This window comes from Juglans regia, chromosome 14, assembly GCF_001411555.2.
Source record: "Juglans regia cultivar Chandler chromosome 14, Walnut 2.0, whole genome shotgun sequence".
Classification (NCBI taxonomy): domain Eukaryota; kingdom Viridiplantae; phylum Streptophyta; class Magnoliopsida; order Fagales; family Juglandaceae; genus Juglans; species Juglans regia.
This window is the reverse complement of record NC_049914.1, coordinates 26,757,051-26,782,209: the sequence shown is the minus strand read 5'-3', so window position 1 is coordinate 26,782,209 and position 25,159 is coordinate 26,757,051. Positions and strand designations below refer to the sequence as shown.

The 25,159-nt window shown below is 36.4% G+C and overlaps 1 long non-coding RNA gene across 1 annotated transcript; it reads left to right on the top strand.

Moving 5' to 3' along the window:
• The first annotated feature begins 11,847 nt into the window (after nt 1–11,847).
• Nucleotides 11,848–12,394, top strand: LOC118344451. Its single transcript, XR_004798237.1, has 3 exons — nt 11,848–11,882; nt 12,037–12,132; nt 12,249–12,394. It is a non-coding gene; the product is annotated as an uncharacterized LOC118344451 (long non-coding RNA).
• The last annotated feature ends 12,765 nt before the right edge of the window (nt 12,395–25,159 follow it).

The window sequence follows — 25,159 nt, the reverse complement described above, 5'->3', positions numbered from 1 at the left end:
GTTCTAAATAAAATTTCATTTTACGAATAAAATTCCCCTTTTATCCAATCTTTTCCATTTATTTGCTGGGAAATGTTTATCTTTTATTCCTTTTAAAACTGCTCAATAGCAGATCCTCCCTTTTTTTGCCATTCTCATCTTGATTCTACTTTTATTATCCTTCCAAAAACTATTACTATCTAGAGCTACTGGTTATCTATTTATTACGGCAATAATATATGGACATAGTCTACGGTTACTTGGTCTAGAAGCAGTAGGAAGTAAAGTGATAATAACTGAAAAAAATTTCCTGTCTCGATTCTAATATGACTTGCATTATGTTGATCTATTATTCAATTCATTATCCTTATGCACTGCATTTTATCTCTAACATGTGCCTTCTTGTAAATAACATCTCTATAACATGTACCTTCAGCTTACTCGTCACTTATACATCCCTCTCCTCGTTGTCCATGTCAAGCATATTTGGGGGATCCGATTAGATACCATTAAGTTGTGTTCATTCCCTCGGTTATTGTTATAGAAAATTTTAGCAGCCTATCTCTCTGAAATATGCAAAATCAGTTCCTACATAGCTTGGTGTAATAAATTCCCTTATCTATAAATTATACGAGAATAAGATTATACCAGTGTTATCTTCAACCTGGTTTAGACCCAAGCTGTCTCACCTTAGAACCAGTGTTATTTTCAAAGCTTGTGGTTGTTGTATTACCAACTATATATTCCAATCCTTTATACATAAATCGCTGCCAACTTTATTTCTTATAATATCCATGGAAGCATTCTCTATTATCTTTGACTGCTGCTGCCATTATATTAAAAAGCATTATATTATGGGAAAGTTCAAATGGCCGCTTCTATTAGAAACATAGTTTTGTCTTTGACTTCGTTGAAGTACTTGACAGTACATGCAGTGCCCTTATATAAGAGTTGGGAGTGATCATTTGTCATTTGGCAAACGGCTAGTGTCATATATATATTTATATATATATGAGTACATATATTATATTGAGTATAAAATGAACTCTTGCCCTGCAGATCTGTCTAGTAAATACATTTCATTGTTGTACTTGCCATGGAAATCTGTTAAACTATAACAGCATAATATATATGACTATTACTCAAGTTTTTCCCTTCCCTTTTATATATGTATATATATGATAATTCACTTCCATTCATTAAGAATGATTACGAGATTTGACCCATATATATTACTTATTCACATGAGTAGATCAGAGGGAGAGCTAGGGATGTTGGATCTGTTCAATTAGCATTTATGAATCCAACCTTTTTTTTGGTATTATTATATAGATCATATGTATGCATACAACCACCCGGTCGCATGCATGAGGCACTTCGTAGGTTCAGTCGATCCGTTCAATCACTTTTGGAACCACTGTATATATTAGCTTTCTGATATTGCTGTCTGCCTAGCTACCGGCCTGCAACAATTGTTTTGGGAAGTATTAATTTTTTAATTTGGCAGATTATATATGTTTATATTTTGTGTATAATAAGCTTAATTAATTAAGTTGAAGTTGAAATTAAATCATAGATCGATAAAGTTTGAGAACCATCAAGATATTAACATTAAGCATGCTGCATGGTGCTCTGAGGTTCTGATCAGCACCAGAATTACTTTGCAATAATTCTTAAATTTTCTTAATTTGCTGCTTAAATATTTATTGATCAGTTGATGAATTATTTATTGATCAGTTGATGAATTAAAAGACACTACAAGAAAAAGGCCTTTTCCCAGGGATTTTATATCTGCTGCAAAAGAAATCGCAGCAATAAGATATTATTGCCAGCGATTAAGAATTCGTCGTACGTTTTAAATTCCAATCCTCATAAAAAAACCGGGCCGGTCCCAAATTATGTTGGCAGAGGTTTGTGCCCAGTTTTTGTACTTTATATATATATATATATTATAATTGCATTAGTCTAAACAGTACTAATATATGAAAAACAGACATCCACGTTATAAATGTTGGAATGATAACTGCATGCACGATTTCAGTACCACAACTAGAAATAGAAAGCTGGAAGATTTACACGAACATAGATATATATAAATATATATACATACATATTATATATATTAGTTTCTTCTCTAAAGTTCTGCTTGATATATATATTCTCAACCAAGGCATTAAGTATAATGAACTACTCCTCTAGCTAGCTAGCTAGGCTCCATATGGTTATACTCCATATATATCCTCCATTTAAAGAACAAATAATGTATGTACACAACCTGCAGGCACGTATTTAATGCAGTTTATTGTTAGAGGTAATTAATGAGGAATCTGATCCCTAGCTATTGGACTAGGGCTTCTCAAAACAGTGTCATCTTTTACTCATGATATAGCATTAAATGTAGGCTTATTGAATGTGCAGAAGTTTATTTCTACTCTTTTTAATATTGAGAAGATCTTCTGTTTTAAATATTGAGTTTGAATCATTTTTTGACTATGTTTAACCCTTTATGACTATGTGTTAAACTAGTGGAGATGAGAATGTATTATTTTTAACACTTTTCTTCAAGATATAATGCCTATGTAAGCAACCGATGATTTTATTCAAACTAGTAGGTTGGATTAGAATTTTCTGGTTTGTCAAGAGCTACTCTTGTATGGGTGTTCTATGCTTTCACACAAAAATGATGTGAATTCTCTCGTTTTCTTCGAATCAACTATCACTGATTGACGGTGTAATACCTAAAATTTTCCATTTCCATATTCTGCCTTATGAGCACATACGTGCCATCCATAATGCTTTAGTTCTAATATATTTTTTTATTTGTTTGAACCATAATTTGAAAGGGAAAGGAGCTACACTTGATTGGGGATCAGTAATTGTTAAATGAGTCCCACGACTCCCACCTAAATATGATTTCTTCCATAGAGAAATCATTTAAATACAAAGTAACTTTATGCCAGTTCTGTGACTTAATCATGTATTACGCCAACTTTACATAGTTTTATATAATCATTTGCCATTATGTTACTAGCTGTTTCTATCCAGTTGGGAGTTTCAACCCTGAACAGCCAGCAAATGAAATTGATTGATAATTTGATTTTAGTTTTTATATATATGGAGGAGTAGTCCTATTTATGCCAGTTCTTTTGTGACTATAATGCAGACGTGAGTACATATGTTTGAAGATTAAAAGCACTAAGCAGAACTTTATGTATTTGTCAAATAGCACAGTTGAGTGTAGCTTCCCCTTGCATATGATCTAATATATAAGACCAGATTCAAAGTCCCTATATGAGATGAGACAATCATGACTAGTAACCATATCATGACTAGCCAATCAAGATAAACCTTAATGGAGTTAAAATATTGTGAACTTGGGTTCTTCATTGGTGCTTCATTAAAATTCCTGAACACTTCAACTTCTCAGTTACATTTGCATAGTAACTTGGGATATTTAGTCATTTAATTATTGGCCATGCGTGCCCACCAACCCCACTCTGTCCTTCTCTCTTTTCCTGCCAGGGTAGAAAACTGTAAATAAATATATTTTGAGTTACTGTTTTAACGATATTGCTTTCTTTAAGGGTATTCATCATACAACTTTTTTTTACTGCTCTTATTCCAGGACCATACTAAGTATGCCCCTTTTGCCTTCAACAAGTGCCTCCCTTCAGCTCATCCCATCCTACCTTTTTTATACCTTCATATGCAAAAATTAAAAACATCACACTTTAATTCATTTTATTTATGTTGCTTTTGCTTGACTTGATTTTGAGGGCTAAAATGCAGAGAGCAATCATTAAAGTAATGTAAGAGCCATATAATGCGTAATCTCTGTATGAAGTTCAAATAAAAATTCATGTCCAGCTATGCTTCAAAATTCCCAACTCGAGTTGAACCCTAAAATGCAAATATTCATTAATGCAAATGAATAGATACCATGCCCCAATACCTACAACAATTAGCTTCCCCTTGCATATATATGCTATTAATGTTTGTAATACCAACAAAGTGTATATCGCATACTAAATTGAAAGCAGTTTGTTGCAATTTCAGGGTTACTTTTAGTGTCATGTAGTTGAGATTTGCTAAAAGTAATTTTATTAATTGGAGTGATTTAGATCGAACTCAAGTATTGATTGATGTTTTTGTACTTATTTGAATATTTTATTCATTAAGCATTGAATGGATTGTTTAGCCGTTGGTATTAATATGTACGTTGTCTGAGCCAATCTCAAGCTTATAACTAGCTTTCCTACTTTGTGCACTAGTATACGGGACATCCTATTTCAAATTGTTATTTTTTAAACAATGAAACTACACTTACATAAATATTGAAAATACAATACTACATGAAATACTATTGAACTTATAGGAACTCAACCCAATTGGTTGCTTCCATCCATTTATCTTTCATGTACAAAACCCGACGGCCTTTATTGGACAGCAAACATGCAATTTGAATGTATGCTCTAGTTATTTATTTAGGATGCTTGGAATAAGGACTTTTAAAGTTTGGTTTAGTGCTAAGTATGGATAGAAGTTAAATGGTTTGATGTCGTGCTTGTTAGTTAATTTTTCCTAAGTTGACAGGATGTAAGGAACGTGCTTTCTAGTTGAAATTATATAGTTGGAAGATGCAGTTAATGCCTTAGGATTAAAATCATTACTCTTATAAGAAGGTTGCTTTTATTTGTATATTTTCCTTTTGTTTATTGATTTTGTTTGTGTTAGGCTCTTCTATATATTAAGATTTAATCTGACACTTTATGTTACATTTTTGGGTGCAGATTGTGGGACGGATGTGCTGTCATTTTGATTGAAAAGCAATTGGTTGAGCCCGATGGCCTTATTGGTGAGCCATTTCACCTAGGGGTGAGCTGAAACAATTTGTATTGGGGATTGAAGGTAACGAATACCCATACACGTCCGTAATTCCTTCTTTCTTTCATTTCATGAATTCTCAAAACATAGATGGATGTTTTGTTGTTAGTGTTATTATATATGCTAGACATAGCTTTGATTGGTTAATATATATGGTTTATTATTAGATAATCCATCTAATAATAATTCTATTCTACCTAACAAATTTCACATGCTGTTTGTTCTTTGTTTTGGGTGATGTTGTTTGCCGGTAATATTGTATTTTTCCTTGTGTGGCTAATTAATTAATTTGAATTTGAGTTAGAGTCGTCAGTGCTATGATTTAATTTCCTTTACTTAATAACACAGTTCATAGATATAAAATAACAACAAAGTACTCAAGGATCCTTAAGCAAGACCATGCAAAAGATGTCAACTAAAAGTAATTCTGCATGCAAACCAAAAAACAATTATTACTATAATTGAATATAATCATTTAAGTACTGCTTAAATGCATCTATGTGTTTAGCCTTGGATTAAACAATTATTTTCTTAGATTATATATATCGGACAAGTATTATAAGGAATTGCCTTGACAAACCGTATGGAGTATATAAGCTAGATAAGCAGTTTCTTCCGACCAAACAAGAAAAAGTGGTCAGTGTTATGGCCTCACAAACGAACTCAAATTCCCAACTGAGATGATATCAAGAAAACCTGATTACTTCTTGAATCTTCTATCTTTTCTTATCTTCTATATATAATCTTCAACTATAATGTTGGACCAATTATAGTTGTTTGCTTACTTTTGTTAGGAAAATTGCTTTAACAATATTACATCATCTATCTACGATGAATTGTAATTTCCATAGGAAGAAAACATAAATCCGAACTCACCCACCTCAAAGAATGAAATGGAAATTTTAGACAACATAATAAAGCTATGCTTCTGATTCAAGAAGTGTAATTTTTTTTTTAATAATGCAAGTAAATAGGCATTGCCCAAGTACATATGAGGTACTATACAAACACCATATCTTGAATTCATTAATTTGTTACATGATTCCAGTCCAGGGAAAGCAAACACCACAGCTTAGACCACCTTCCTATATCTTAAGAAAGAAACTTATTTGTAAGTTGTAGGCACGAGGGAGCATCACAGTTCATTGCCTTGAAAAAATGAACTGTTACACACATATGCTCTTTAAATAAACTATATTACACTAACATTTGGTATTCAATAACTGAACAGTGCCACACATATATGCTCTTTAAATAAGCTGGCAACCTCTATAACATCCTTCACAGTCTTGATTAGAGTTTCCTGAATTCCACGTAAAGGTTACTCCCATTGGCGCCACGCTCTACTAGCCTAGTGTCTCAACCACCTTCTAATATGCTTTTTAGGAAGTGAACTAGGTGCCTCCAATTCTCTTCTTCAAACAACTTCTTATTCATTCTTCTAAACGTGAATGCGCACTATGGTGAGTTTTTCATCGATCTTAGTTGTTTACGGTCCATGCTTAACTAACTTTCTTCCCCTCCTATATCGTGCTTCAGATGGACAAAAGTTGGATGAATGACCCCGATAGGCTTGTATCACCTGCATACGCCGAAGGCGTTAAATATTTCCTCGCACAAGCACGAATGCATGCAAGTGGAAGGGATCGCATCCGGTGTCCATGTCGTGCATGCCTTAACAATCTGTGGCTGCCTATATATGAGGTGGAAACTCATTTGTTCATGAAAGGGATCAACCCAAATTACACGCAGTGGATATTCATGGGGAGGAGGATACAACATTGAACGTGAGTGATGAAGATATTGATGATGATATCAACCAAGAAGACGATTACATAGATGACATGCAGGATATGTTGGATGACATCCGGGCAGGCACCTTCGATGATGCGCCCCAAGCTAGCACTCCTGCGGCAAACAGGCCACGAGAGACGGTAGATTCACCATCTTTCGAGCAGCTACTAGAGGATGCCCGACGTCCGTTATTCGATGGGTGTACAAAATTTTCAAAACTGTCATTCGTTGTGAAGTTGTTACACATCAAATCAATCGGTGGGTGGTCAATTAAGTCATTTGACATGCTACTTGATTTGTTGAGGTCTGCCTTTCCTGATGCCCTATTGCCACAATCATATGAGGAGTCAAGGTCGTTGGAGCGCGGTTTGGGCTTCAAATACCACAAAATCCATGCATGCCCCAACGACTGCATCTTATTTTGGAAGGAAAATGCAGCTCTTAATGAATGCCCTGTATGTAAGGCTTCGAGGTGGATACCAAATACACGCGGACATCGCGCGGTACCTCAAAAAGTGTTGCGTCACTTTCCATTGAAACCGAGATTGCAGCGTCTCTTCATGTCTGCAAAGATAGCAGGTGATATGCGATGGCACAAAGAGCAACAGACGAAAGAAGATACTTGTATGAGACATCCGGCCGACTCTGAGTGCTGGAAGAAATTTGATGAAGATCATGGCTGGTTCGCTTCGGATCCTCGCAATGTTAGGCTCGGTCTGGCAAGTGATGGCTTCACTCCATTCAACAACTTGGCTAAACCTCATAGCATTTGGCCAGTGATCCTTGTCCCCTATAACTTGCCGCCGTGGTCATGCATGAAAGACCAATTCTTCATGACATCTCTGATTATTCCTGGTCCAAGGTCACCAGGGAATGATATTGATGTATACTTGCAGCCGTTGATCGATGAACTGCTTGAATTTTGGGAAGATGGGGTACCTACATATGATGCCTCAACTAAGGAGACGTTTATGTTGCATGCTGCCTTATTGTGGACAATCAATGATTTTCCTGCCTACGGGAATCTGTCTGGCTGGTCAACAAAGGGAAAATTGGCTTGTCCGTCTTGCAATGCAGACACAGACTCTAATTGGTTGAAATATGGCCGAAAACATTGTTACATGGGACATCGTCGTTTCTTACCCCCAAGATCACATATGGAGAAGGAGGAAATGGTTGTTCAACGGTAGAGAAGATCATCGCATGCCACCAAGGGAATTTGGTCCTGAAGAGATTCAAAATCAATTGCAGATGATTGGGGATGTTCAGTTTGGCAAATCTCATAGGAAGAAAAAACGCACTGCTGAAGAGCTGAACTGGACAAAGTGTAGCATATTCTTCGTGTTACCTTATTGGTCAACAGTTCGACTTCGGCATAATTTAGATGTTATGCATATTGAGAAGAATATTGCCGACAACATCTTGTTCACTTTAATGAACAGTCCAGGGAAAAGTAAGGATAACATCAATTCAAGGCGTGACTTAGAGCTTTTGGGCTATAGAAAAGAATTACACTTGATATGGCATGGTGATCGTGTAACAATGCCACATGCACAGTACACATTAAACGTCGAGCAAAGGAATAAATTTTGTGAGTGGTTGTCTGATATCAAATTTCCAGATGGGTTCGCTTCCAATATCTCGAACTGTGTATCTCGACGTGACTGCAAAATCTCAGGGTTGAAAAGCCATGACTGTCACGTTTTCCTTCAAAGACTACTCCCTATTGCTGCTGGGGGGTATTTAAGAAGTGACATTGGCTTGGCTTTGGCTGAACTTGGTACTTTCTTCAAAGAGTTGTGCGCTCGAACACTCGATGTCAACCGCCTGGCCCAACTCCAAACTGATGTTGTCACCATTCTATGCAAACTGGAGATGATATTCCCTCCTTCCTTTTTCGATGTTATGGTCCACCTAGCTGTCCATTTACCCCGTGAGGCCAGACTTGGGGGTCCAGTACAATATAGGTGGATGTACCCATTTGAGAGGTATCTCGGCAAATTCAAGCGGTATGTTAAGAATAAAGCCCGCCCAGAAGGTTCAATAGCCGAGGCTTACATTCACACCGAATGCTTGACATTCTGCTCCATGTATCTCAAAGATATTGAGACGAGGTTTAGTCGACCGGACCGCAACATTGATGCTGACGAAGAGGAAACGTTAGATGGGTTCAAAATTTTCAACCAGAAAGTTCGTCCCTTGGGCATGCCTTCGAACGTGCAATTAGAAGATAAACTATTTAGGGCAGCCATCTGGTACGTGCTCAATAATTGTGCGGAGATTGGACCTTATATAGAGTAAGCATTAACGAGTCTACTTAAAAATCATCTTTCATTCTATACAATTTGTTATGAACCCAATACCATCTAACTTCAATATGTTGCTTCGCCTCGATGCACCAAATGCAGGGAACACTACGAGAAATGTAAGGTGCAACACCCAGATTGCATCGAGCGCACGCACCAAACTGAGTTCCCAACTTGGTTTAAGCAACGTGTAAGTTCTTATCCATTCCTATCTAAGATGTGCTGCTATAGCTTTCATTTTATATGATTTGGATCTAATCATATAATAAACGTTATGACAATTTGCTTTTTTAAATATATAGATCCAGGAACATCGTACCTCGCATACACTTGATGTGTCCGCTGATCTGTACGCGTTAGCTTGCGGGCCTGACCGTTGGGTTGCAACATATGCTGCTTGCATAATAAATGGAAAAATGTTTCATACGAAACAGCGTGAATTTCGCCGTCGTACACAAAATTCTGGAGTGGTGGTAACTGGTGATGAGGCCACAAATAATTTAGACTTCTATGGAGTTATTAATAATATTGTAGAGTTACGCTACATGGAGTGGCGTCGGGTGTACCTGTTTGAATGTGATTGGTTTGACGTTGGTGATCGAAAACGAGGGGTGCGGGTGGATGACCATATGATTAGTGTCAAGATGAACAGGACTTGGTATAAGGATGAACCATTCGTGTTGGCGAGTCAGGCTGATCAATGTTTCTACATAAGAGATTTAAGGGCGAAAGGGAATTGGGGTGTTGTGCAGAACTATGCAAATAGGAATGTATACAACATTCCGCCACTGCCGAGAGTTCTTGAAGTAGTTGATGGGGAATCAAGTACTCCTGATGCCGATCAAGAAGATGAGCCATCATATTATTATGAACCAGTGCAGTGTGATAACACAGATCAAGTGGCAACTCAACTGAATAGGCCTGATATACTACCTAGCCATGTAGATGCACGAGAAATCATGGATCCGGTTGGTCAATGCATAGATTCAACAGGCTTTATTAATGTTGACATGATCACATCTGAGTCTGGAAATGTGGCCAGTGAGGGGGAATATTCAGATGAAGAGGACCTATCAACAAATGAGGGGGAACATTCAGATGAGGATGGGCACACAACATCTGATGAGTTTGGCGACCTGTAAATATAACCCAGGACGTAAATCATTTAAGGTTGAGATATTAGAATTCTTGTTCGAAATTTTCCATGTGTATATAGACATCTGACAATATGAGAACAATATTGAACTTGGTATGTGTATATAGACAGTTCAATATGAGTTTGGGTGAAATATATGTTTTGATTTATTTTCTTACTACCATGAAGAAAATCATTTTACCTGGCCCGAACTACTTATTATGCAAACTCATATTTTCTTATTATGCAAGTAGCAAACAATCTTGAGAGTAGTATTCAAGTTTTACAACATCTATACCTAAATTAAATAGTACCTAACACGTGATTTAATTTGCTTCAGGTTACGTTCAATATCGGGAGGCTGTGTGAACTGGGATGCACTATGCATTATCAAGGTATATATACGGCCGACTCTCAGTTATTCGTTTGTCTATTTAAAGTCTCATAGTGTAAGGGTTAGTCTACCTAAAAGTAACTAAAAATGGTACATAAATTTGCTTGTTTACTGTTGAGGTCTGTGCATATTGAGATTATTTTGTATCAATTAGGGCATCAATTTTATCCCACTATGTTATTAACTTGTACTCGTGCAGGTAATCAGCCGGGACCCAGTTCAAGAGGTGGAGGAAGAGTTCGAGGTCTTCGAGGTGGAAGGCGTTATATCCCATACTCAGGTCGGCACATCCGACCACGCGGTGCGAAATTATCTTCATATCATAGCACGGAGGAGTGTAATCAATCCTCCTCGGATGACTCAACACAGCCCCCAAGTCCCCCACCATGCGTTGTGCCAACTCACGCGCCAGAACCTATTCAAGAACCCCAACCAAATACTGCTGGGGAGCCTTCACCTACTGGAGAACAAACTGGTGCATGTTTTGTCCAATACTTTAATTTTGAAAGCATTAGCATGTTTGTATGTGTTATTAAGTGTGAATATTCCACATTACACTTTAAAATACTAATATATTGTACCTTAAAATACAGCTGCAGATGCCCCAATGGAGACCGAAGGAACGCAAGAACAGAGGAGACGAACTCGTGGGCCATCTAGATGCATTTTCTTTGACAAGCTAAGGAAGAACGGGAAAGTGCAGTTGAAGATAAACGATGGTGAGACAGCCCCATGTTGTGAACACGCTGCTATGTTCACAACACGAGTATCGTGGATTGTGAAACAATATTGTAACATGAGTTACAAGCGTTGGTCGGATGTCCCACCAGCGATTAAAGAGGAGCTCATTGACCGTGTTCGGGTAAGTCAAAAATTTAATTGTCCTTGTTTGGGGTGTTGTTTATGTAGTATAATCATCGCCTAAATAACGAGATAACTGGTGATTGTTTGCATGCTGCCTTATGTAGAGTGACTTTGTGTTGGACTGGGATCGCGAAAACGACCGATTGACGGTGAGAAAGGCCTTACGTAAGCGCTTCAACTCCTTCCACCACGACTTGCACAAGATTTATGAATCCTATGGAAGCCACGCAGAAGCGTTGGCTGATGGAACTAGTCTGGTGGACCCCATTGTATGGGTGAAGTTGTGTGAAAGGTGGGGCAGCGATGCCTTTAAGGTACAGATAGTCTTTCTCACATACAACCATATAATAGCTATATATTTAATATGTCTAAATATTGTGGTGGAAAATCTGTTTGTCTATTATAAGTAATTGTTCCCTATTGTGTATGACAGAAAATTTCAGCTCAAAATCGGGAGAACCGAAAGAAGCAGGCCATTAATCACACATCAGGACGTAAATCATTCGTCCGATTACTTGAGCAAAAGGTATGTCTAAGGGAAAACAATCTTTTCATTTCAATAGAATAGTGAAAATGCACTTTACTTGGAGATTTTAGTGACAATATTACTTTACTATCACTAAAGGTGGTTACTCATAGCTTTTGTTGTTCAAATGTCACATGGTTCATACACATGACAGCGCAATGAGAATGGGAATTTGGTCGACTTCTACAAAGAGACGCGTTGGTCGAAGAAAAAGAATGCATTTGTCACAGATGCTACAGAAAGTACTTATGTGAGTAGTGCAGAAACAGCCGTTGGGATCTATGTTGAATTTCTATACGGTAGTAAAATCATTAATATAGCACTAGCTAATTATTTGTTAATAATCGTTGCTTTCTCAATGTGCAGAAGGAGATGCAAGGTAGGTTGGATGGCCTAGGACCAGAGCAACGTAGTGATGAGGCAGCAGCGACTGTCTTTAGGGAGGTTCTTGGCCATCGACCTGGATATGCACGGGGACTTGGGGAAATGGTCATCCCCGAGTCAAGTAGACAACGTGACAAAGTTTAAATGCAACAATACATGTCTGAGGCTGAAAAACACAAGAAAGATGCTGAACAATATAAGAAGGATGCTGAGCAATATAAGAATGATGCTGAAGCTTACAAGAGTCAGCTAGATGAAATGAGGACAGAGATGCGGGAGCTGAGGGAGCATCAGCTACAAAATGACAAAGTGATGCAATCTTTCTTTAGGGCTTTCCCGTCGTTCACTGAGTCAGTTCGACAGACTCAGTGTAACGATTCCCCCGGCCCATAAGGGGCTTCTCATAAAAGGGCACATTTTTTGGGTGGTTTTTTGTGACACCGGGGAGGCATGAGTCAAGGGTGTCATCGTGTTTAGCCTTTGGGTGGTTTTTGTACTTACTCTATACGACACTGGGCTATATATATAAATATATATATAGTATTATATATATTTATATAAATCTTGGATCTATGTCTACACCGGGGATCTCTTGGATCTCTCATGGTCTGCAAAATGAGGTTAGTATCATTTTGAGTTATCCACCATAAAATGTACTTGTACAAGTGAAGTGTTAAATATATTTCTAGCAACTTGGTTTCCCAAACCCGATGAATAATTCATTGATAGTTTTATACATAATTCCTTTTTTTTTTTTTTATGGTAATCATCACAGAAGGCTGACTCTCTGAGAAGCTTCCGATTGATGAAGGAGAAGGAATTACTTCTGTTGGAAGAGAAGCTTAAGGCTAGAGAGAGAGTAAGTTCCGACAACTTTTTCCCTGCTCTGTAAAAGTTTACTTACAACTTGTGTTTTATTTTTTTCCCGTGTAAAATGACATTGATCCTCTACAGTTATGTATGTAGTTGAACTAGCTTTGTCGCTTTGGAAATTCTAGTAAATATGTTTTCATTGCCACAGCTTGAGCTGCAGATGATGTATATTTTTGCAATCACGCATGCCTCCCATTACATTCTTAAGCCATATGGAGTCCCTGAATTCACCTCCCAAATTATTGTATGTAGTACTTCTGATCTCTTGATCCACTTCAATATTTGGTCGACTTGAACATGCATGTCTATAATATGGTCTTTTCTATATCCATATACACTCACATAGTACTTAATATATAAGTGTGTGTGTATGTGTGAGGCTACGTACGTAATAATAGGAAGGGATACAATGTTTTCCAAATATTCATTTCATTGAATGCAACGATTACATAATGCCTTAGAAATCTTCTATAGGCATATGATATAGCAGGTAATGACTAAATTTTGGTACTGTCGAAAGGTTAGATTTATTTTTGCAATGCATATTTCATTTATATTTATTCCCTTATATTTAATAGCCCCTAAGTTTTTTGTTTTCTTTAACATAAATTCCACTACTGTCGAAAACTTAGATTTGTTGAAAATCATGGGAAAAAAGCTTTATTGTTCAAACCTATAGTACTCTTTGCTTCCCTATTCTATTCACGGCATCCGGTCGCTTGAATTCTGTCGATTAACGCTTGTCTTTCTCTTTTGATACATCAAAACTCAATCCTTCACTCAGTTCTTAGTAAGAAGTTTCCTGCAAGTGTATTTCAGATAATTAAAGAGAGATGCCCCCAGTCTTCTTTGTATGTCATTTTATAATTGGTTGAATAAAGTGTCCCAACTCATCATGATCTCTTGGCTTCTATATCAACCATGAGATGAGGAGCCTTTCCTGGTTTTGTAGGTCGGGCCTTTGAGAAGGAGCATTTAAGACATTAAGTTTCTTGCAGAGCAGTTTAGGGATGAATTGACTGACCTCTTGATGTGCTGCACTTTCAAATATTCTCTGAAACTTTAAAGCACCACATCTTTTTAATGTCACTTGGTTGCAGTACTTTGTCTCATTGCCTTAATTTTGTCATGGAACCAGCTGCAAAAGTTCTCTTGCTGCACTTGCCCCTCTTCAAGCAGTACTATTTGATGTGGATGGAACTTAATGTGATTCAGATCCACTCCATTACCATGCCTTCCGTGAAATGCTTCAAGAGGTGGAATTTCTTTCACTACCTACCTTATCAGCAAAAATATAAAATAAAATACCCATAAACTCAGATTTCTGATTCATAATTCTATTAATTCATGTCTCTACATTTCTTTAGATCACGTTCTTCCACACCAGAAATAAGCCTTCCCTTATCTAATGAATTATGACAAACATTTTGATCTTTAACTTAAAATATGTGAGGAAAAAGCAATCAAATCCACCATGATGAAATGGATTTATGGCAGCTTACTTGTTGCTTAGCCAAGGGAAGCTCATAATTTGTATGAATTTAATATATATATATATATATATATATATATATATGAACAATAGTTATGTAGGATTGACAGAAATTGTGGTGGTGTACAGATTGGTTTTAATGGAGGAGTTCCAATTACTGAGGAAGTCTACGTGAAGAATATTTCACACATATATAATGATGATATTGCTGTGTTACTCTTCCCATTCGTTGTCAAAGGGGCTTGAAGTCCACAGACTATTTGAGGTATGTTTTCATCTTAGGTCATATACATTTCAGAGGTATTTATAGTATTAGAGTAATAATAGGAAGGGATACAATGTTTTCCAAATATTCATTTCATTGAATGCAACGATTACATAATGCCTTAGAAATCTTCTATAGGCATATGATATAGCAGGTAATGACTAAAAAGGAATAAAAGTTTGTTATAACATAAACAAGAGAGTAAGAGAGTAGAGATCTTGAAAATGGGGCGTTAGAGATCTTCTATAGGCGAGTTTTGGTTTCCGTGGCAGTAGATGTAAAGTGGGGCGTTAATACCGGCGATATTCCAGCGACTTAAAAATCGCTGGGGTAAATATTTGCCAGCGATTTGTTGTGTATAGCCAGCGATACACAATCGCTGGTAAAAGTGTTGAACCTTGTAGTGTATATATATATATATTATATATATTGCATCCTCTATCTAATATAAGCCTCCTCGATCGTCATTCTAAATTCTTTGGATTTTTGTTGTCCTAATTCCTTCTATATATCTCCAGTATACATACATGAATAAGTCGCATTTCGCATGTGATTAATTAAATGTTATAACAGTTTTTGTGATCATTTGACTTCTGAAGAGGGAAACAAATCTTAATTAGAAGCCATGAGTACTACTAATTAAGATAATTGAAATGAAGCAATTAATTAAGCTACTGATCAATGTTGCAAATTAAAATTAGGCTGTTGCATTGTTGCATTTTCAGATTTCTCGATGGATTGAATATATATATATATATAAGAGTCGTGCTAACACCATCGACAAATTCTATCGAGAAGGTTAAATGCTTTTAATTTTTTTTTTCATATATTTTTTTATATCTTTAAATATTTTTTTAAAAAAAATCAAGAGTATCATTAAAAAAAATTTACTTAATCACTAAATAAAAAAATTAAAGTATGGAGACAGTTGCTTTGCATGAAATTGGGCACCTTCTTGGACTCGGGCATAGCTCAGTTCAAGGAGCAATCATGGAACCCAGTATCTCTCAAGGAGTGACTAAAGGCTTGCATGCAGATGATATTGCAGGAATTAAAGCCTTATATAATGTTTGAGAAATGTCTAAGAATTTAATGGGATATGGTTTATAAAATAAAGCATTTGTTGCTTATAAAATAAAATGTGACGATGATGGAAGTAGGCCATATTGTTTTGGCAAGAAGAGGGATATGGTTTAATAAATTAGCTGTTAAGATTTACGTCTTAAAGCATTAGATTGAATTTTCACTTTATTAATAAAGTCGAATTTAGATAATCGTGAATATCTTATTAATTTGGGCAATTGTAACTCCTGAGATGAATTGATGTGCTCAGTTATAATGTATACTAATAATTAGGTGCATGCAGCTAACGATCCACAAAGAAACCCTGCACTAGCATCAAAGAGCTTTAGGAATGGAGTTAGCTCCAGCGGTGATACGTCATCCAGTGCTTCATCTGAAGTAACTTCAGCAACTCAAAAGAAGACTAAGGGAACTAATCCTTTTGATCAAGTGTAATTCTTCCTGCAACCAATGATTTGATACTAATCATTTGGATGATTGTGGTGCTTATTTATTATTAAGGATTTCAGCTCAGTTTGTATATGAGAATACATTAATACACCACCCCATTGTAATACATATGAGTTTGGATTTTGTTGATGGGCTTGGATGGAACTTTATGTATTTATTTTGCATGTTATATTGATTAGCAACTTGAATGAATGAGTTTGGATTATGAATGGTGCATTTAGGAACAACTAAAAACCAGGCCAAGAAAGAAAATAATGCCCAGGAAATTTAAACACGAATTAATTTCTAGCGGCGAATTAAGAGCATCTTGCGGCGATTTTAATCTCGCTGCTATAAACTGACACTAAACTATCCTAAACCAGCGATGTAGAAATCGCTATTAATTTCAAATTCCGGCGATTAAATATTCGCCGCAAAATACATTTCTATAGCAGAATGTACATTACGGCGATTATTGAAACTCGCTGCTCTAATTATATGGCGGCGACATTTTAAATCGCCGCCACATAATTACCGATTTGAAAACCAATTAGCAGCGAGTGAAACCTCGCCGCATATTTATATTTAGCAGCGATATAGTGTTCGCCGCTATATACTATGAGGAATATGGCGGCGATAAACAAATCGCCGCTTTTAATCACTAGCGGCGCTAATTTATCGCCGCCATATGCAACTATACGGCGATTTTTACATTACGGCGATTTTGTGGAGTGGCTGGCAAATATATTTGGCAGCGATTTTAGTATTTTTAGCGGCGAAAATAAAACGCTGCTAATAATCTATCGCAGCGTTTAAGGACAGAATCCTATATGGAATTAGCGGCGATTAGTTTTGTATCAGTGGCGAAAAAAACGTCACCGGGATATTTTTATATAGCGGCGAGTTTTGGTTTCCGTGGCAGTAGATGTAAAGTGGGGCGTTAATACCGGCGATATTCCAGCGACTTAAAAATCGCTGGGGTAAATATTTGCCAGCGATTTGTTGTATATAGCCAGCGATACACAATCGCTGGTAAAAGTGTTGAACCTTGTAGTGTCTCAAACTAGGTGAGTTTGTAAATTTATGTTTATAACATTTTTTTAAAATTATTTTTATTAATGAAATAAAAAATTTTATGTATCAACTACTATTCTATTTTTACAGTCTACACTTATAATTTAATTTTTTTCCATAAGATGTAGAGATGATTTTCACGTAATATTGGAATGTTTTTCACATGGGTGTGGGAATTTTTCTAATGAAATATGCCCGGTGATGAATGGATGCGCGCAGCCTTGCGCCCTATATCTCAGAGTCAAGCAGAAAGCCGTTCGGTTTCCGCCACCCTATCTCTGATTCTCCGACACGGGTTCCCCACTTGGTTGGAGGCTTGTACATTCTACCGCAGATTTCAAGATGAATTAGCAATCAAAAACATATGGAAAATGCTGGAGCTCCCGCTGGGAGCTCCCGCTGGAGCTCCAGTATATTTTATAATGTGTATTTTTTAATTTTTTTTTATATAGATATTTTTAATGATTTTAAATATTTTTAAAAAATAAAAAAATTTATAATATTATTAAATAATACTTGCTTAATCATGAAGTAAAATATAAAATATTTTTTTATGATTTTTTATTTTACTTCGTGATTAAGAAAGTATTTTTAAATAATTTTTTTTTTACTTCTTGATTAAGAAAGCATTTTTAATGATATTTTAAATTTATTTTATTTTTAAAAAAATATTAAATAATAAAAAAAAAAATTATATAAAAAATAACTTAAAAAAAAAACACATACAATTTCTACTACAGCCCCCAGCGGGAGCTCCCAGCGGGAGCCCCCAGCGGGGGCTGTAGCACTATCCAAAACATATAGCTATCTTAGAAATTTTCTTCAGGAGCTTCAAATCAATGTCATGAGTTGTCTTAATCGATCAGGGTCGATTAGCGGGCCTGATATAATATATATATATATATACATATATATATATATGTACAAGTTTTTTTCTTAAAATTGTAAAAATAATTAAAATAAATTCTCAGCCTTAATATGTAGTTTTAAATAAATATATATATATAATGTATAATTTTGAAATACCCTCCTTTGATTAATTATGATCTTTCGATTTTCTACAGCTTTTTGTAATTTCTTACTCTCTTTTTATACGTACATGAGTTTTTTCTATTTTTATTTGAGTTACGACCTGCAGTTAGATTAATTTTCTTCTTCTTATATTAACGATGAAAATATTTTGTTAAATGGTAAAAATCCTTCTCCTCAATGATTTATGATATTTTATTTGCAAAAATATACTCAATCTCTTACTATTCATACAACCTTTACATTCCACATTATTTTTAATTTTTATTATTTTTTTTTATTAATTATTTATTATATAAATAATGAATAAAATAATTTAAAAAGAATAAACTTAAAAAAAAATTTAAAAAAAATATTAAAAATTTAAAAAATTTAAAAAAATATAGAGTGTAAAGTGTAGTAGAAATTGTATAACAAAATTCTGTTATTTGAGTTACGATCTGTTGATATTGTTGACCCAACTTTAATTTCTTTTCTTTCGCGTTAATCAAACAATGATTGACGTGTGGGTCAGCAATATAATAAAAAACTATAGGAATTAATCAATTCGTTGAAAAGCTTGAAGTACTATAAAAAGAAAAACGTGGAACCGTGTGATTTCTTGTGTCCACATCTACTCATTTGTTTTTACTATTCATTTCAACTAACCTAATTTTATATATTAAATAAAATAAAATTTTTAATTTGTTTTTTAATCTCACTTTATTTCATAAAACAAACGAATCTATAGTAATTTGGTTGTTGGCGCCCCCCGGGGCGGGTGTCGGTGGTTTTGCATGTACTGATGTAACAGCTGTTAATAGATTGTCTGTCGTCTTTTCATACGTAGTAGATTTGTTTTTTCTTCTGTTTTCATTCGCTCTCATGCATATTATCAATGGGAGCTAGCTAGCTGCTTGTCAGGGCCGGGGTAGTACCTTACGTATCGTCGGTCCGTCGGATTTTTACATTTATTTATTTATTTCTGAAATAAAAGCTTAAGATAGGGCCTTTTTTTTTTTTTGTAGGCCCTAGATGCATGCATAATGATAGACAGCTAGCTATAGATGGTTGGAATATTTTCATCATATAACAATTCTTATCTTGATGTGACGATAATTATATAATTAGTTTATCCAAGGAACTGCTTGTTGATCAATACATGAAGTAGGCCCGCTACATTATATTGGCGATAAGATCTTGAGGGATAAGGCTCTCAAATAAATTAAAGGAGCCAAATTTGGAGCGACTGTCTTTTAGAGTTATCGCATGTTCGAAACTTTAGGGGGAAAAAAAAAGTAAAAATTGCTATATATAATAGTAGATTACACAAACGTCGTATAGTTATTTTAAAAAAAAAATAGAATTTATTATTAAAAAATTAATTTTTTTTAAATAGATTTTATTTTTTTTAAGTGACTGTACGACGCTTACATACTTAAGATTGTAATTATCATTTTTTTTAAAAAAATATAAACATAAATGAGAAGAAGAGTACATACACTTTATAACAAGCATGAGGAATCACTAGGCATATACAGTTCTGTTTTTTCTAGGTAGTACTAAGAGCACTAGCATTTGATGATTTTAATTTTAAAATTCTAACATTAAATTTACCATATGTTCAAATGTCAAGTTTTTAGTTACAGTACATTTTTCTTCATCTTTAAATTTAAAGACTCACTATTTACACTCTATAACCATTATTTTATTTACTTAAATTATTGTTTCTCAATTTTGAGTCACAATATATTTAAATTGAAAAATAATAATTTAAGTATAAAATTAAATTATTAAATAATATATAATTAGTGTAATTGTAAAATATAAAAAAATAAATTAAAAATATTATTATTAATAAAATAATATTATATTATTATTTTGATGAATCTAATAGCTAATCTAATACAAAATTACAGATAGAGAGATTTTAAATTTACGAAAAAAATATTTTTTTTATCAAAATTTAAAGATGAAAATAATGAATTTACTGCTAATGCTCAAATATATGGGAATATTGTAGTACTGAAAACTGATCGATGAGAGTTGTACTTTGCTCGTGAATCTACTATTCTTTATTTGCTAGTCGAAAATTAAAGACGAAAATTTTGACAAAGCAAGAACTATTGGTATTGCTACCATAATGATTGAGCAATTTTATTATTTTATGTATCCAAAACTGTGCTGAAAACTATGAAAACAATAATAATACTACAGCTATTTAATATATAAAATATATATCACATGCATGATTTTTTTAAGATTTTAATTTGGCCCGCCAAACCAGTGCTGACCCTGAAATATATGTCAGTTCAAAAGACAGGACCTGTAATATGTATACAGCAATAGGTCCCAGCCTGTAATAGTCTAGAATTAATGGAAGATGATAGTAAAGATGAAAACTGATAACTGAATATTGCTTTAGTGGAATTGGAATGGAACGTAATGGCACGCTTTCTTCGAGGGAAAGCACCTCTAACAAGTCTAACAGACTAATATTCTCAGATGCCCCTTCCCACTATCCCGTACAGGTTCATATACTAATATTATTGAATTACTAAAAAGTCCTTTCCTTAAATGGGCTCATGGCCCTTACAATAACAGACCAACTAAACAAAACATAGATGTTGGGCTTCTAGACAGCCCACGATCCAGATGCCCTTCACTTGATAGTCCGGCCCATAACTGCCCCGACCCATGCTTCGGACATCCTTCCTTGAGAACACGACAGCTCTTGACTTAGGGTTCACTTGTAACATACTTCACTTAAGTCCCGAAGTTCATCTGCAAGCCGCCGTATCACAACTCCCTTCCGCTTCAGAAAACCTTGCCCACCAGGTGGGGAAAGTCTTCGCACAATCGGTGATGTAGCTCCCAGGAAGCCTCTTCTACCTTCTGTCCTTGCCATCGGACTAGGACTTCAACCCAATGTTTGTTTTTAATTTTCATCAATCTCCTTTGCAATATTTCTTCTGGTTCGGGTTTAATGACCCCACGGCTATCTACAGGAGGCAGTGTTGTAAGCGGTAAGACTCCATGGCTGAGTTTCGGCTTAAGCTGTGAAACGTGAAAAACGTTGTGGATCTGTGCTATAGATGGAAGCTGCAGGCGATAAGCTACTTCACCGACCTTCTGCTCTATTTGATAAGGTCCATAGTACCGAGGTGAAAGCTTGAGGCTTTGGCGACGACTAATCGATGACTGTCGGTAGGGTTGTAGCTTGAGGAAGACCCATTCTCCGATCTGGTAACTTCTTTCCTTTCTCTTGCTGTTGGCATATTTTCTCATCCTTTCCTGGGCCTTAATGATGTTTTGTTTCAACAAACCCCAAAGTTGCTCACGGGTTCTTAGGGTAGTTTCTACTTCGTTCAACCGTGCTGTGCCTAGTACATAACTGAGTAATTTGGGGGGACTGTACCCATACAATGCTTCGAATGGTGTTAATTTTGTAGATGCATGCATGCTTGAATTATAACACCACTCTGCCAATTCGATCCATTGAGCCCAGTGCCTCGGCTTGTCACTCACATAACACCTCAAATAATTTTCCACCCACTTATTGACTGCTTCTATCTGTCCATCTGTTTGTGGATGGTAAGCAGTACTAAAAGCCAATTGGACCCCTTGTAATACAAACAATTCCTTCCAGAACTTACTGGTGAAGGTTGGATCTCGGTCAGACACTATAGAAGCTGGCATACCATGCAGTTTAAATATATGCTTCATAAAAAGCTGTGCCACCACCTTAACCGTGTAGGGATGACAAAGAGGTATAAAATGACTACACTTGGTAAATCTGTCAACAACAACCCATAGAGCATTAAATTTTCCTGAACTGGGCAGTCCTTCGACAAAATCCATTGTGATATATGTCCAAGGTTTTGAGGGGATAGGGAGGGGCTGTAAAAGATCACTGGGTAGAGAGTTATCAACTTTCATAACTTGACATATGTCACACTCCCTTAAAAAAGCTTTAACATGAGCCTTTTGACCAGGCCAATAGAAATCTCTTTTGAGCCTGTGTAATGTTTTGTCAAAACCCATATGCCCACCCGTAGGACTACAATGAACTAACTCCAATATTTTCTGCATGAGGGCTTGATTAGCTGGTATATATATCCTGCCTTTGTAGAGGAGCAATCCATTTCTTTCTGTGTAGAGGCTATTCAGCTCTCCATTTTGATGTTTTTTCCATAACTCTTGAACTGCTGGGTCCTCATCATACAAGGCCTTAATGTCATCAACCCAATCCCAACTCGGTAGGGATATTACAGCTAAGGTTGCTGTAAGTTCTTGTCTCTGTCTTGATAATGCATCAGCTACCACGTTCTCTCTTCCCCTTTTAAACTCCACCACAAAATCGTATCCCAACAATTTAGAAATCCACTTCTGTTGCATAGTGGTTCCTATCCTTTGTTCCAGCAGAAATTTAAGGCTTTGGTGGTCAGTTTTGACTACAAAGGCCTGTCCCAATAAATATGGGCGCCACTTTTGCACTGCTGAGACAAGTGCAAACAGTTCCTTTTCATAAGTAGACATCCCTACAGCCCTACCCTTCAAGGCCTTGCTGAAAAAGGCTATTGGCCTTCCAGCTTGCATTAGAACTGCACCAATGGCCTCACCCGAGGCATCGCATTCAATAATAAATGGTGATTGAAAATCAGGCAGTGCTAAGACAGGGGGCTGTGTCATGGCTTCTTTCAAACTGTCAAAGGCAGCTTGGGCTTTATCCGTCCACTTAAACCCTTCTTTTTTTAATAATTCTGTCAATGCCCCTGTAACAGCTTCGTACCCCTTTATGAACCTCCGATAGTAACCCGTGAGGCCCAAAAAACCTCTCAAGTCCTTCACTGATCGTGGAATGGGCCAGTCTAACATTGCTCGCAGCTTTTCAGGATCAACCCGAACTCCTTTTTCCGAAATGAGGTGGCCCAAGTATGACACATCTTCGCACCCAAAGCTACACTTGCTCAATTTAGCAAATAGTTGGTGCTGCCTCAAAGTGGTGAATGTGATTTTTAAATGGTTCACATGAGAAACTGCATCTTGACTATAAACCAAAATATCATCAAAAAAAACTAAAATGAATTTTCTGAGATACGGTTTAAAAACCTGATTCATCAAGCTCTGGAACGTCGAGGGTGCGTTAGTTAACCCAAATGGCATAACTAGAAACTCATAGTGCCCTTCATGAGTTCGGAATGCAGTCTTTGGAATGTCCTCGGGTTTCACCCTTATTTGGTGGTAGCCCGATCTCAAGTCCAACTTCGAAAATACTTTAGCCCCATATAGTTCATCTAGCAACTCTTCCACTACAGGTATAGGATATCTATCCTTGATGGTTGCACTGTTTAGTGCTCTATAATCAACACATAAACGCCATGTTCCATCTGCCTTTCTCACCAGCAAAACAGGTGATGAATAAGGGCTTTGACTGGGTCTAATAACCCCAGAATCCAGCAACTCCCGAACAATTTTTTCTATTTCATCTTTTTGGAAGTAAGGGTAGCGATATGGTCTGACTGAAATAGGGTTGGTTCCAGGTTGTAAGGTAATTGCATGGTCATGGGAACGGTTTGGGGGTAAGCCTTTTGGGTTGGCAAAGATGTCAGAATAGTAGGTTAGAAGTTTCTGGACAGGTTCTGGAATCTGGTTGGGTTGGTGTTTGGCTGTATTTTCAATGAATTGTAAGAGTATCCCTTTATTCTCCAACTTGCTGCATTCATGAATGGACCCTTCTTCAATCCAAGTGTTGCTGTTAAGACCTTGCAGCTGCACAGTATCTTGTTTGGAAATAAAGTGCATCATTAGATCTTTAAAATTCCATAAGATTGGTCCTAATGCTTGTAACCACTGAACCCCAAGGACCATATCACACCCTGCCAAAACTAACACATACATGTCCACCAAAAAACTGGTCCCTTGGATGCACACATCCACGCCTGTCACCTTGCCTTCACTATCGACCAACTCACCATTTGCCACTTTCACTCTAATTTTTTCTTCTGGTATTAAGGGTATGTGAACCCTTGAGAGCACTGCTGGATCTACAAAATTGCGAGTGCTTCCTGAATCAATGAGGATAATAACCCATTGGCTACCAATTTTTCCTTTGACACGCATGGTCTTTGGATTCCTAGAACCCGTAATGGCATGTAGCGAAATTTCAGGAGTACCTTCCACCAAGACAAGAGGTTCCTGAACACCCTGACCAGCGGTATTGTCCTTCCCTTCTTGAGTTTGTTCTATCTCATCCTCCACTTCCTCAATTAAATATAACTTAGGACTGGTACATCGATGTCCCGGGTGCTACTTGGAGTCACAATGGTAGCATAATCCATTTTCTCTCCGTGTTTTCATCTGGTTTTGGCTAATTTTCTGGACAGGTACAATAGCTTTGGGGTAGGTGTTATTGGATGATATGGTTGAATTGTTTGACTGTGTTTGGTATTTGGTTGCTGCTGGTTCTGTGTGTGGATAGAAAGAAGGCTTAGGTTGGGTCTTTTTTTGGAATGAGGATTTCTCCTCCTGTATTTTGGCTAAGCCGAAAGCTTGAATTAAGTTGTGGGGATTAAATATTCGAACTGTCAACCTAATGTCATCTCTAAGACCACTGAGGAAACAACTCAGTTTGTATGGTTCAGATAAACCTCTCAAGCGGTTAGAGAG